The following is a 14,392-nucleotide window of genomic DNA, read 5'->3' on the forward strand; positions in this document are numbered from 1 at the left end:
CGCATTGAGCACAGTGTCACTGTGAAATGCTGAGTTAATTTGGAGTAAATGACTAAATTAAAGATTGATGCTGCTGTATGAGACCTGCTCGATTCTCGCACTGATTAACACTGTTCCAGCATTGTGCTTGGATGTGTCTGTTAACATCTTTTGTCAGTTTTACACAACTACTTGTTTGACTGAATATTGCTACGTTTTAGAGTGCATTCACACTGTAACTGTAACATTGATGTGAAGCCAAAACCATTTTGCACCAATGCTAAACTTGAGTGAATGCACCATTCAATACCTGGTAACAGCAGTGTGAAAGGCAAGTAGGATATAAACAACCCACCGATGATTATGATCGTCATGATCATTTTACCAATGCTGGTATGCATATTTGCTTCAAATCATGTATATCAAAGTATAAAAGATGCTGGATGATGTGAAACTGTAGCAGTATGCTGCTGGCCTCATGATCTGCATTTCTTTCTAATATTTTCTGTATGATTTGGAGGGAAAAGCATGAAACAAGAAAGTACCATGATAATAGGTAATATCAGACTGACTTTTTTTAGTGGGTGTTCGAACAAGAATAGCACATTTTGTAATTTTTGACCCGTGATCAAGTTCCTTTATATTGAGCTTTATAGTTAAATATAACAGTTTTCATAGGTATTACATATTTTCTCTTTTAGCAGTGCAGACATTGATGGCCTGGACTGTTCAAGCTAGATAGTATTTTGAGCAATTTGAAATGCCTAAATTCAACTTGTGGAGAAAATGTACAAGAGAGAGAGAGAGAGAGAGAGAGAGAGAGAGAGAGAGAGGTAGTGAGAAAGGGAAGTGCTACTTTGCCATGCAATCACGCTATCAAGATTACCTTTGCTGCAAAGCAGTTTTTCCTTCACACTTTTGCTAAACCTATGGAGTGTAAATTGGCTGTCGAGGCCAAACTGATTCTGAAACCGAGCAAGGCTATCTGTTTCAGGGAATCTCGCTCCAGCTTAAGGTCAGGTCCTGACTCTGTATTCAAGCTACATTTACACTATAACTAAAGTCAGTGTGACTACACCATTAGATTTCTTCCACTGTGTTCTACTCTACTGTATAATAATTTACTCTATTTCTACTTCCTTTGATGGTTCTCCATTCTTATATTTTTGTATTCCTTTAGTTTTCTTTCATTTTATTTAATACCATTTTTTTCTTTTTATTGCCCATTTTTATTGTATACTTTGCAGTGACGAGGTGTTTAAACTAGGAGAGAGGGGTGGGAAATTAAAGCCAACGAGGATCAGCTAAAAATTAAGGGTGAACTTGATGAAGAGACTATTCATTCAGAAACAACTTAGCGAGGGGGGATATGGAGCAGAGGAATAAAATCAAATGGACTAATTATAAACGGGGACTCAACTGAAGTAAAATAAGAGGTAGCTTAGACAAAGAAATCACGGGAACAGTTTTTTTAAACGTAGCAAACCAAAAAGGTTAAAATTTATAACAGAAAATGCTGGAAACACTCAGCAGATCAGGCAGCATCGTGGAGAGAGAAACAGAGTTAACGTTTCAGGTCGATGACTCTTCATCAGAACTGGAAAAGGTTAGAGAAGTAACATTTTTAAGCAAGTGTGGGGCAGGGAAAGGGAGGAGGGGAGGAAAGAACCAAAGGGGAGGTCTGTGATAGACTGGAAGGCAGGAGAGATTAAAAGACAAAAGGGATGATGGTACAAGGCAAAAGGAGATGGTAATGGGACAAGTTAAGAAACAAAAGATGGGTTGAGAGGAGGTGTAAATGGCAATGGCAGAATCATCAACAGCTGCCATGTGGGGAAAAAAAAGGGAAAAAAAATTAGGGGCCGAGGTTATAGTCTCCACTCCACTCACTTCCTCCAAATTAAAGGAGTTGCTTTGGGAACCCGCGTGGGCCTGCCTTTTCGTGGGATATGTGGAATATTCTTTGTTCCAGTCCTACTCGGGTCCCCTCTCTCACCTCTTTTTCCGGTACATTGATGACTGTATTGGTGCTGTTTCCTGCTCTTGCCCTGAACTAGAAAATTTCATTCACTTTGTTTCCAATTTCCACCCTTCCCTTACCTTCACATGGTCCATCTCCGACTCTTCCCTTCTCTGTCTCCATTTCTGGGGATAGGCTATCGATAAACATCCACTATAAGCCCACAGCTACCTGGACTACACTTCCTCCCACCCCGCTTCCTGTAAGGACTCTATTCCATTCTCCCAGTTTCGCCACCTCTGCCGCATCTGTTCTGATGATGCCACCTTCCATACTAGTGCTTCCGATATGTCTTCCCTTTTCCTCAGCCAAGGATTCCCCACTACCGTGGTTGACATGGCCCTCGACCGTGTCCGTTCCATTTCCCACACTTCTGCTCTCGCCCCTTCCCCTCCCTCCTAGAACCACAATAGGGTTCCCCTTGTCCTCACCTTTCACCCCACCAGCCTCCACATTCAACAGATCATCCTCCGTTATTTCCGCCACCTCCAGCATGATCCCACCACCAAACACATCTTCCCCTCCCCTTTGAGCATTCCGAAGGGACCGCTCCCTCTGTGACACCCTGGTCCACTCCTTTATCACCCCCAACACCCCTTCGCCTTCCCACGGCACCTTCCTTTGCAAGCGCAGGAGATGCAACATCTGCCCTTTTACCACTTCCCTTCCAACTGTCCAGGGCCCCAAACACTCCTTCCAGGTGGAACAGCAATTTACTTGTACTTCTTGCAGCGAACACAGTATGCTAAATTGCATTAGGGAGACCAAACGCAGATTGAGTGACCGCCCTGCGGAACACCTCCGTTCAGTCTAAGTGTGACCCCAAGCTTCAGTCTCCTGTCACTTTAATTCTCCGCTCCACTCCCACTCTGATCTCTCCATCCTCGGCCTCTTTCACTGTTCCAACGAAGCTCAACGTAAGCTCGAGGGGCTGTGTAGCCTGATCCTGCTCCTATTTCGTGTGTGTAATTCTGTTAGATTCAGGAGATGGTTCTGTGATCAGATCAGCCATGATCTTATTGAATGGCGGAGCAGGCTCGAGGGGCCGATTGGCCTACTCCTGCTTCTATTTCTTATGTTCTTATGTTCTTAACAGCAGCTCATCTTTCAAATAGGCACTTTACAGCCTTCTGGACTCAACATCAAGTTCAACAATTTCAGACCATAACCTCGGCCCCTATAATTTTCTTTCTCTCTCACGTAGCAGCTGTTGATGATTCTGCCATTGCCATTTACACCTCGTCTAGAATCATCTTTTGTTTCTTAACTTGTCCCATTACCATCGTCTTTCGCCTTGCACCATCGTCCCTTTTTGTCATTCAATCTCTCCTGCCTTCCATCCTATCACAGACCTTCCCTTTGTTCTTTCCTCCTCTCCTCCCTTTCCCTGCCCCACACTTGCTTAAAAATCTGTTACTTCTCGAACCTTTTCCAGTTCTGATGAAGGGTCATCGACCTGTTTCTCTCTCCACGATGCTGCCTGGCCTGCTGAGTGTTTCCAGCATTTTCTGTTGTTATTTCTGATTTCCAGCATCCGCAGCATTTTGCTATTGTATTAGGTTAAAATGTATGTAATGCAATATGTAGAGTGTGGGATGTAAACTGGGGGAACGAGTAGTAATTATTTTACAGGAAGATTCAGACTAAATAGCATTAAGAAAAAAATTGTTGCAAACTGGACAAGAATGGGGGGAAAACATTTTGGGATGTAATACATTTTAGGAGGGATTGAAAATCTAAGAAAGGAAGTGGAGTGGCATTACTGGTAAAAGCAGGATTACATGCTGTAGAGAGAATTGATGTAGATAATGTGCAGAAAGAGGAAATATGGTTGGAGCCCAAAGGTTATAGGGGTGTATTGCAGTCTATCAAATTGTGGGAAGAAAATGAAAGAGAAAATTTGCAGTCAGATTAGAAAGATGCGCAGGAATGGCAAAGTTATTGTTCTGGGAGATTTTATTTATCCACTTGGCGTTTGGGACAGGGAGGGAGTAAATGGAGAAAAATGAATAGAATTCCTAAAATGTATACTTGATTCCTTCCTCAAACAGTATGCAGCTTGCAACAAGGGTGTAGGCTTTGCTAAATCTGGTTATCAGGAATGTAATAACTCAGTTAATTGAGCTAAATGTAGGTGGTACCTTGGGAGTAGTCATCACAGTATGATGAGGTTTAAGATCCAATTCGAAAGGGGAAACGTCAATATAAAAACTGGAACATCTAATTGGATTAGGGCAGATTTTAGAAAGATGAGGAGCAAGCTAGCTGAGGTGAGGTGGAGGGAGAAATTGGCACATGGGACTGTAGAGCAACAGTGGGATGTTTTTAAGAGTTTCCTAAGGTAGAGAATATGTGTATTCCATTTTTTTAAAAGAGGCAAACTACTAGCAATTTCAGGATACCATAGATAAATAAAAAGGTTGGAAACCAAGTAAAATTGAATAGGGCTTAAAAGGACTAAGAATAATAATGAAAAAAGGAGAATGAGAACATTAAAAGAGGTTTAAGAGTGAGATAAGGAATACTAAGAGGGAGTATGAGGATTTATTTCCTGAAAACATCAAAACAAACAGTAAAGGTATATCCGTAAAAAGAGAATTGTTAAAAGTGAGATGGGGCCCCTGAGAGGAAAAGAGGAGATTGTCAATTTGTAGCTGATGTTCAAAAAATGGTGGAGGTATTTTATATTGGTCTTTAGAAAAGAGAAGGCTATCGGTGAGGAAGTGAATCCTGACGTTGAGTGAGATGAACGATCTAATGGATAAAAGGAAAATTTTATCGAAGTTAGTTAGGCTAAGGGAAGACGAAGCACTGGGGTGCAATGCGATACATCCAAGGATCCTGAGGGAGATGAGAGAAAAAATTTCCACGACCCTAGAAATTATATTTCATAGCTATATTGAGTGTGGATATATGCTGGAGAATGACCAAAGTGGTACCCAGTAGTAAAAAGGGAGAGAGAGCTAATCTGGGTAATTACAGGCCAGTTACCTTAACATCTGGGGTAGGAAAAATTTAGAGTCTTGTTTAAGTTAATTAGATAAAGAGAAAATAGAAGTAGCCAGCATAGATTTCAAAAGTGACAATCACGCTGGACAAACCAATGCCTTTCACGACCACTGGATGTCCCAAAGCACTTTACAGCCAATGAAGTACATTTTGAAGTGTAGTCACTGTTGTAATGTAGGAAACCCGGCAGCCAATTTGCGCTCAACAAGCTCCCACAAACAGCAATGTGATAATGACCAGATAATCTGTTTTGTTATGTTGATTTGAGAGATAAATATTGGCCAGGACAGCAGGGATAACGCTCCTGCTCCTCTTCGAAATAATGCCATGGGATCTTTTACATCCGCCTAAGAGTAGACGGAGCCTTGGTTTAACGTCTCATCCGAAAGACAGCACCTCCCAACAGTACAGCACTCCCTCAGCACTGCACTGGAGTGTCGGCCTAGATTTTTGTGCTCAAGTCTCTGGCGTGCGACTTGAACCCACGACCTTCAAAGGCGAGGGTGCTAAACTGAGCCACTGGCTGACACTCCAGTGCTATGTAGCAGATGGGGGAAATTAGTGTGGATGTAGTGTACATGGACTTTAGGAAAGCCTTTGACATTATAGGAGATTACTGGAGAAGATTGAGGTGTGGAGTTAAGGGGAGGATAACAAAATGGATTAAAAATTGGTTAGAAGGGAGAAAACAGTAGGAGTTTTTCAGAGTGGTTGGAAGTTCAGTTCTGGGGCCACTTTTGTTTATTGTACATTACTGATTTTTAGATATAGGCCTAAAGAGTCTAGTGGTGTCAACATTTGCAGATGACAGCAAAATAGGAGGTATAGTTTAATTCTTTGTAAGACAAAAGGAGGCTGAAAAGTGATAAAGATAAAATGGGGAATGGGTTAAAAATAACAGCAGTAATTACACTCTGAATGGCAGTATCCTTGCTGCCGTGGAAGAGAAGAGGGATTGGGGGTACAGGTTCACAGGACATTAAATGCAGTACCTATGCTTGATAAGGCCATAAAAAAGCTAATGTAATGGACTCCTCCTGCAACAGGACTCCGTGTTCACAGCCTTTGCAGCTTTGGAGGAAGCTCAAATGGCTGCCATGCAGACTCTGTGCTCAAACCTATGCTCCGTCTCGGAGAAGCAGACATCCACCTTGAACAGATTGATGGTGCAAATGGTTAAGTGCTTTGAAAGAATCGCTCATCTCTTGCAGCCTGCTGTCCTGCAGATGATTAAACATGATGAGGCACAGTCCCACTGGAGTGGCAGTGGTGCAGCGGAAGTGGCAAGTGTTGCCTTTCTCAGGATGTTTGCTTCCTTGCCACCCCCAATCACGGTACCAGAAAGCCAGCTGGGCCAGACTGCCCTGACAGCAGCTGATGTGCTGCAGTCTGCAGCCGGGCCCTCACAGGCTCGAGTTCCCAGAATTACAGCTTCTTAGTCTGTGTTGTCAGAATTTCATTGAAACCATTCAGCCAACCTGTATGTCAATGTTCTTTAATGTAGAATCAAGGGAGTGGTGTAGGGGACTTTTTAGGTAAGAGGATTGAGAAGGTCACTGAAAGCGCTGCTCTATCAACTGCTCCCTGGCCTGTGTAGCTGCAATGCATTCTGCTGGCACCCCTCCTTGTGGTTCTCCCTCATCTTCATCCAGTTCTTCCTCCTCTGATGATCTGTCTTGTTGGTTTGCCTCCTACAATTCCAATCCTCTTTGGATTGCCAGGTTGTGCAGCAAGCTACAATGATGCAGCCCACAATGCTGTCTGGGCCATTGTGGTGATTATTCTCTGTTTAGTAAGAAGTATTGTGATTGGTTGTTTGTTTCCTGCCTTGGGATATATGCTGTAATCTCATTGGTAGTTGATGTCATGTGATTTGTGGTGGCCATCTTAAATTCAGTTCTTTCCAGCCTTTAGTTGGGACTGGGTGTTGAAGATGTGCTACAGGATTTTAAGTTAATAAAGCCTAGATTAGAAAGGCAAATCTATTCTTTATTTCAGCCATATTGTAGGCAGCCCCCAGAGCGATCAAGGCACCTGAATCTTTGCTTTAAAATTCCGATGGTATGCTCTATGATGTTCTTGATGGACCATGGATCTCAGTATACCAGTGTTGCTCAGGTATGGTGGGGTGGCACCAGCCAGTTGTGGAGGGAATATCCCTTGCCCCCTAGCAGCCATCCTCTAATGTTAATGGATGGGTGAAAAAGTTGGGGGGGGGGGGGGTGAGTCTTGCAGAATGAAAGCGTTGTTGCAAATGCCAGCGAAACTGGCACAGACTTGCATTATCCTTCTGCGGTGATCACACACCAGTACTGATCCTCAGAAATATTCAAGAAAGTAAGCCTTGGCCTGTGGTCTGGGTAAGGCTTTCTACGAGCAGTCCTCCTTCACTGCTGTCTTCTAACAGGCCCAGCTGCTGCTTGTCCTGATTGTTCAGGATGCAGTTTCTATGCCTCTTCCTCCCAACTGTTTGCCCGTCCAAGGGAGTGAAACAAAAATGGCAACCAAGATAAGCAGAGAGTGCTTAATGAGGGCAGGTAAGGGAAGGATAGTGGCGGGGGGGGGAATCAGAAAGAAGCAAACTGGAAACTCCGAACTGCCTTGGCAATGCACTACTCACAATGGTACACAGATCCTTATGACCCAAGAGCCTGCAGGTGAGTGCACTTTTAAATTCAGCTTCAGTCACCTCAGTCAGTGAAGCCAATTTTTACTCAGCAGGTTGGCCGCTAGGCAGGACAATCGTATCGGGTCCAAATTATGTCATCGGACCCCTATTTGAATTTATTCATGAGGCACCGCTTCTTTCCAGCAGCTACGTTTGTGACCTCCGTGAACTGCAGGGTAAAAATAGCACTCGGCGTGTTTCTGGTTAGAAAGACTTGGAAATACTAGCCTGTTCACTCCCCTGCTCTGTAAAATAATCCAGCTTCTTGCTTTTGCTTTGACCTCGTCTCATCAGAATATTTAGCAGTTCCGCCTACCAGACAATTGGAGAAATGCATGAGAAGACACTATATCCAGTTGTCTGACGGGCATTGAGGTGCATTGCTAGAGTCCCCGGATTACGCTATTGTATCAGTACTTATTGGTTAATGCAAGTTATCTCTGGAATGCAAGATACTTAGAATGAGTTTATAGCAATGACCAGTCCTATTGAACACACAAATATCAATGGAAATCACAAAATGTGTAACACATCATAAACAGTATCTGCAAAATACCAACCATTGAAAACTAGACTTTCTTTTGTTTATTTTGTTTTGCAATGATCAGCTTTTTAAAAATAAAATATCAATTTCTGAAAAATTTACTGGTATATTGGATCACATTACATTCAGTGAAGAACTTGTTTTGAGTATGTGGTTTGTTCAAAGCAGCAGAAAACATATACTTGTAGATTGTCTTTCTTGCGCCTCCTTCGAAAAAATATTTTTGCTTCAGTTTCTTATGAGAACTGTACTAAAAGTATTCTGTGGTTGTGAACGATCTTCTAACTTGTGCTTTCTGTAATCAGCTGAACAGACAGCAGATGTTGTACTGCTTTATCCTCAGTTTTCACAAAGTGATCATAGAATCATAGAAATTTATGGCACAGAAGGAGGCCATTCAGCCCATTGTGTCTGTGCCGGCCAAAAAGAGCTATCCAGCCTAAGCCCACTTTCCAGCTCTTGGTCCGTAGCCCTGTAGGTTGTGGCACTTCCAAGTGCATATCCAAGTACTTTTTAAATGCATTGAGGGTTTCTGCCTCTACCACCCTGTCAGCCAGTGAGTTCCAGACCCCCACCACCCTCTGGGTGAAACATATTCTCCTCAACTCCGCTCTAATCCTTCTACTAATTACTTTAAATCTATGCCCCCTGGTTATTGACCTCTCTGCTAAGGGAAATAGGTCCTTCCTAACCACTCTTATCTAGGTCCCTCATAATTTTATACACCTCCAATTAAGTCTCTCTCAGCCTCCTCTGTTACAAAGAAAAGAACCCCAGCCTATCCAATCTTTCCTCATAGCTAAAATTCTCCAGTCCTGGCAACATCCTCGTAAATCTCCTCTGTGCCCTCTCTAGTGCAATCACATCTTTCCTGTAATGTGGTGACCAGAACTGTACACCATGCACTAGCTGTGGCCTAACTAGTGTTTTATACAGTTCAAGCATAACCTCCCTGCTCTTATGCCTTGGCTAATAAAGGAAAGTATCCTGTATGCCTTCTTAACCACCTTATCTACTTGTCCTGATACCTTCAGGGATCTGTGGACATGCACTCCCTCAGTTCCTCTACATTTCTCAGTATCCTACCATTTATTGTGTATTCCCTTGCCTTGTTATCCCTCCCCAAATGCATTGCCTCACATTTCTCCGGATTGAAATCCATTTGCCACTTTTCTGCCCACCTGACCAGTCCATTGATACCTTGCTGCAGTCTACAGCTTTCGTCCTCACTATCAACCACACGGCAATTTTTGTATCATCTGCAAACTTCTTAATCATGCCCCCCACATTGAAGTCTAAATCATTGATATGTATACCACAAAAAGCAAGGGACCTAGTACTGAGCCCTGCGGAACCCACTGGAAACAGCCTTCCAGTCACAAACACCCATCAACCATTACCCTTTGCTTCTTGCCACGAGCCAATTTTGGATCCAACTTGCCACTTTCCCTTGGATCCCATGGACTTTTACTTTACTGACCAGTCTGCCATGTGGGACCTTGTGTGATAGTTGATTGGAGTTGTAAGTATGAGTTTTTTAATTTTATAACCAGGTTATTACTAAGATACAGTGCAGGGACTACTGCAGGATGGGCCCAAAAAGAATAGTACCACATTTTGCCGATTATTTTCAGTAAACATACTGTCTAGCTGTCTTGTTTAAGATGAGCAACATTCTGGAGTTCGTTTCCTCTTTAGGATGTTTTAAGTGCTGAGAATGTGGGCAAGCTGTTTGGTCGGTGGCTGTTGCTGGTGCCGCTGTCAACACTCCATGGCGTAGAGTATAATGCTATTCACTAAATAGATTAAGTACAGTAGTTTTCATTTTTATATATCTAACTGTCTCCTTTTTAAATATAAAAACCTGTTTTTTTTTATTTAAAAAAATGCAATGGCCCAGATTTTGTGTCAAGAATAATGGAGAGGCTATCCGCGCTCTTCGTTATTATGGAGTAAATCAGACAGCAACATCCGGTGTCCGCACATGCTCAGCTAAATGCATAAATCAGGAAGTTGCTGTCCGAGTTGCCCTGCTCCTCCACAAGCTTCTCTATACCAGTATCTCACCGAGAGACTCGGCATTCACATACATGCAACAGCGTGAAGTTTGGGTACTTACCCAATAGATACCCACTAAACACAGCAGAAAAAGTTAGGGCTTGTCCATTCAAGTGCAAGAGCCTTTTTAACGGCACGATAAGTCTTAATTACTGCCAAATAACCCCTCTGGCACCGAAAATTAACTTTTGCAAGTGTTGAGTCTTATTCCTCCAGATTTTAATTATTGTTGGAGATTTAAAAAATCTTAAAATAAAATATTTTTCTCCTTTTTTCTTTGTCTATTTTATCTCTGTCTTCCAATCCCATCTTTCTGTCCCTCTTTATTTTGCTTTCTGTACATGATTTTGCATTGAATTAAATTTTCTAACTTGCACTTCCTGGTTTAGACTCTGCATATATCAGCAACGATTCTTCAGTCTGATCGCTTAAGGAGATACAAAGTCTCTTGCCCTGTTCAGAGGTCCCAGATCCCCTGTAGAGGGCACCGCGATGTTTTTGCTCTTTAATAACCGCAAATCGCAGTGTAAAAACCCAGGGCAAGTGTAAATGCCGTTTGTTCGCCTTAAGCCTTTAAATTTACAAAACCATAATTCACTGCTACCTGTTCTGCTGGCTCTCCTCAATATTTTCCTCTGTGTTTAAATATATTTACAAATGTGAAAACTTAAGAATTTGTTAAAACTTATGAGTAGAGGAAGCACTAACCTATTTTTCACCAGTGGGCTTAGTGAAATAAATAGTTGAAAGTTTGTGTTGCTGTTAGAACTAGTTTAGTAAATACTTACTTACTATATTGTCTCTACCTCAGGATATTCTCACTGCAATAGCAATACAAGAACCATACGATTGTTTTGGTATGTATGGAGGAATTTCTCCTACATTTAACTAGCACGATTAAAAGGTGAATAGTGAATGCAGGAATTTTCTTTTCTTTTGACAATATAGCCTCAATTGCTGCCTCTTATTTTTATGTATGTAGCCTTATCTTTGGTTTGTGTGACAACCAGCTGCCAAAAATCACCTTAAGAAAAATGATTTAATAACCGCGATGTATGAATGCAGCAATATAAATGAATAATCTGCAGGCGATTACTGGAAGATTCTTTGGGGACAAAATTGGGAGTCGTTGTGACTCCCGTTAGCGCCCCGAAATGGCTTTGTGACCGGGTGCGGCGCTGACATCGACTCCCGCCATATTTGGCGGGAGTTTGCGACGGCGTTGCGTCCCAATCTCCTCGCCTGGGGATCGTGATGTCATCGCCATTTGTAGCGCCCCGGACCCGAAATTGACTTCAGCCCCCTGCAGCGGCGCCAGTCAAAAACACCGACCGCTGCAGGAGGCGTACATAAGAACATAAGAAATAGGAGCAGGAGTAGGCCAATCGGCCCCTCGAGCCTGCTCCGCCATTCAATAAGATCATGGCTGATCTGATCCTAACCGCCAATCTACTATCACAGAACCATCTCCTGAATCTAACAGAATTAGACACACGAAATAGGAGCAGGATCAGGCTACACGGCCCCTGGGCCCGCTCCGCTACCCACAGGGCCATGTCCGATCCGAACCTAGACTCATGTCCAAATTCCTGCCCGCTCCCCATAACCCTTAATTCCCTTCTAGGAAACTGTCTATTTCTGTTTTAAATTTATGTAATGATGTAGCTTCTACAGCTTTTTGGGGCAGCATATTCCATGGACCTACCACCCTCTGAGTGAAGTAGTTCCTCCTCCTCTCAGTTTTGAAAGAGCAGCCCCTTATTCTAAGATTATGGCCCCTAGTTCTAGTTTCACCCATCATCGGGAACATCCTCCCCGCATCCACCCGATCCAACCCCTTCACAATCTTATATGTTTCAATAAGATCGCCTCTCATTCTTCTGAACTCCAATGAGTAGAGTCCCAATCTACTCAACCTCTCCTCATATGTCCATCCCCTCATCCCCGGGATTAACCGAGTGAACCTTCTTTGTACTGACTCGAGAGCAAGTATGTCTTTTCTTAAGTATGGACACCAAAACTGTATGCAGTATTCCAGGTGCGGTCTCACCAATACCTTGTACAACTGAAGCAATACCTCCCTATTTTTATATTCTATCCCCCTAGCAATGAAAGCCAACATTCCATTGGCCTTCTTAACCACTTGCTGCACCTGCAAACTAACCTTTTGAGTTTTGTGCACCAGGACCCCCAGATCCCTTTGTACTTCAGTACTTTCCAGTTTCTTGCCATTAAGATAATAACTTGCTCTACGATTTTTCCTGCCAAAGTGCATAACCTCACACTTTCCAGTATTGTATTCCATCTGCCAAATCTCTGCCCACTTACTTAGCCTGCCTATGTCCCCTTGCAGGTTTTTTATGTCCTCCTCACTCACTACTTTCCCTCCCATCTTAGTATCATCTGCAAACTTTGATGTGTTACACTCGGTCCCCTCCTCCAAATCGTTAATATAGATTGTAAAGAGTTGGGGACCCAGCACTGACCCCTGCGGAACACCACTAGTTACTGATTGCCAGTCTGAAAATGAACCATTTATCCCAACTCTCTGCCTTCTGTTAGATAGCCAATCCTCTATCCATGCCAGAATATTACCCCCAATCCCGTGATTTTTTATCTTGAGCAATAATCTTTTCTGTGGCACCTTGTCAAATGCCTTTTGGAAGTCTAAATACACTACGTCCACTGGTTCCCCTTTATCAACCCTATATGTTACTTCCTCAAAGAACTCCAGCAAATTTGTCAAACATGACTTCCCCTTTATAAAACCATGCTGACTTTGTCCTATTAAATTATGATTATCCAAATGTCCTGTTACTGTCTCCTTAATAATGGACTCCAAAATTTTACCTACCACAGATGTTAGGCTAACCGGTCTATAGTTTCCAGCCTTCTGTCTACTGCCCTTTTTAAATAAGGGTGTTACATTAGCAGTTTTCCAGTCTGCCGGGACCTTTGCCGAGTCCAGGGAGTTTTGGAAAATTATTACCAATGCATCCACAATCCCTACCGCCACTTCCCTCAAGACCCTAGGATGTAAGCCATCGGGTCCAGGTGATTTATCTGCCTTGAGTCCCATTATTTTACCAATTACCACTTCCTTAGTGATTTTGATCGTGTTTAGCTCCTCCCCCCCCCATAGCCCCCTGTTTGTCCAGTGTTGGGATATTCTTAGTGTCCTCTACTGTAAAGACTGATACAAAATATTCATTGTGTTTTTGCCATCTCCATATTTCCCACCATTAACTTCCCGGTCTCGTCCTCTAAGGGACCAACATTTACTTTAGCCACCCTTTTTCTTTTTATATAACTATAAAAACTCTTACTATCTGTTTTTATATTTTTTGCTAATTTACTTTCATAATCTATCTTCCCTTTCTTAATCAATCTTTTTGTTATTTTTTGCTGTCTTTTAAAGTTTTCCCAATCCTCTATCCTCCCACTAGATTTGGCTACCTTATATGCCCTTGTTTTTAGTCGAATACTATCCTTAATTTCTTTACTTAGCCACGGATGGCTGTCTTCTTTTACACCCTTTTCTTCTCAGTGGAATATATATTTTTTGGAAGTTGTAAAATAACTCCTTAAATGTACACCACTGATCATGTACCGTCTTACCCTTTAATCTATTTTCCCAATCCACTCTACTCAATTCCGCTCTCATACCTTCATAGTCTCCTTTATTCAAGCTTAGCACGCTTATTTGAGATCCAACCTTCTCACCCTCTAATTGAATATGGAATTCAACCATGTTATGGTCACTCATTCCAAGGGGATCCTTTACTAGGACATTTTTAATTAATCCTGTCTCGTTACACAGGACCAGATCTAAGGTTGCTTGCCCCCTGGTCGGTTCAGTTACATACTGCTCAAGAAACCCATCCCTAATACACTCAATGAACTCATCCTCAAGGCAGCCCTGCCCAATTTGATTTGTCCAATTAATATGATAGTTAAAATCCCCCATAATTATAGATGTTCCCTTATAACAAGCCTCAACTATTTCCTGATTGATACTCCGTCCAACAGAGTTGCAACTGTTCGGAGGCCTATAGACTACGCCCACTAGTGTTTTTTCCCCCTTATTATTCCTTATCTCCACCCAAACTGTTTC

At 42.5% G+C, this 14,392-nt stretch overlaps 1 protein-coding gene across 2 annotated transcripts in view; it reads left to right on the forward strand.

Moving 5' to 3' along the window:
- The window catches only part of zyg11 (zyg-11 family member, cell cycle regulator), an 84,844-nt gene that overhangs the window by 849 nt on the left and 69,603 nt on the right, over window positions 1-14,392 (forward strand). The gene's annotated exons all lie outside the window — the stretch shown is intronic.

The sequence above is a fragment of the Somniosus microcephalus genome, chromosome 3 (genome assembly GCF_052327205.1).
Source record: "Somniosus microcephalus isolate GS21.2 chromosome 3, FLI_Smic_1.0, whole genome shotgun sequence".
In the NCBI taxonomy this organism is placed as follows: Eukaryota; Metazoa; Chordata; class Chondrichthyes; order Squaliformes; family Somniosidae; genus Somniosus; species Somniosus microcephalus.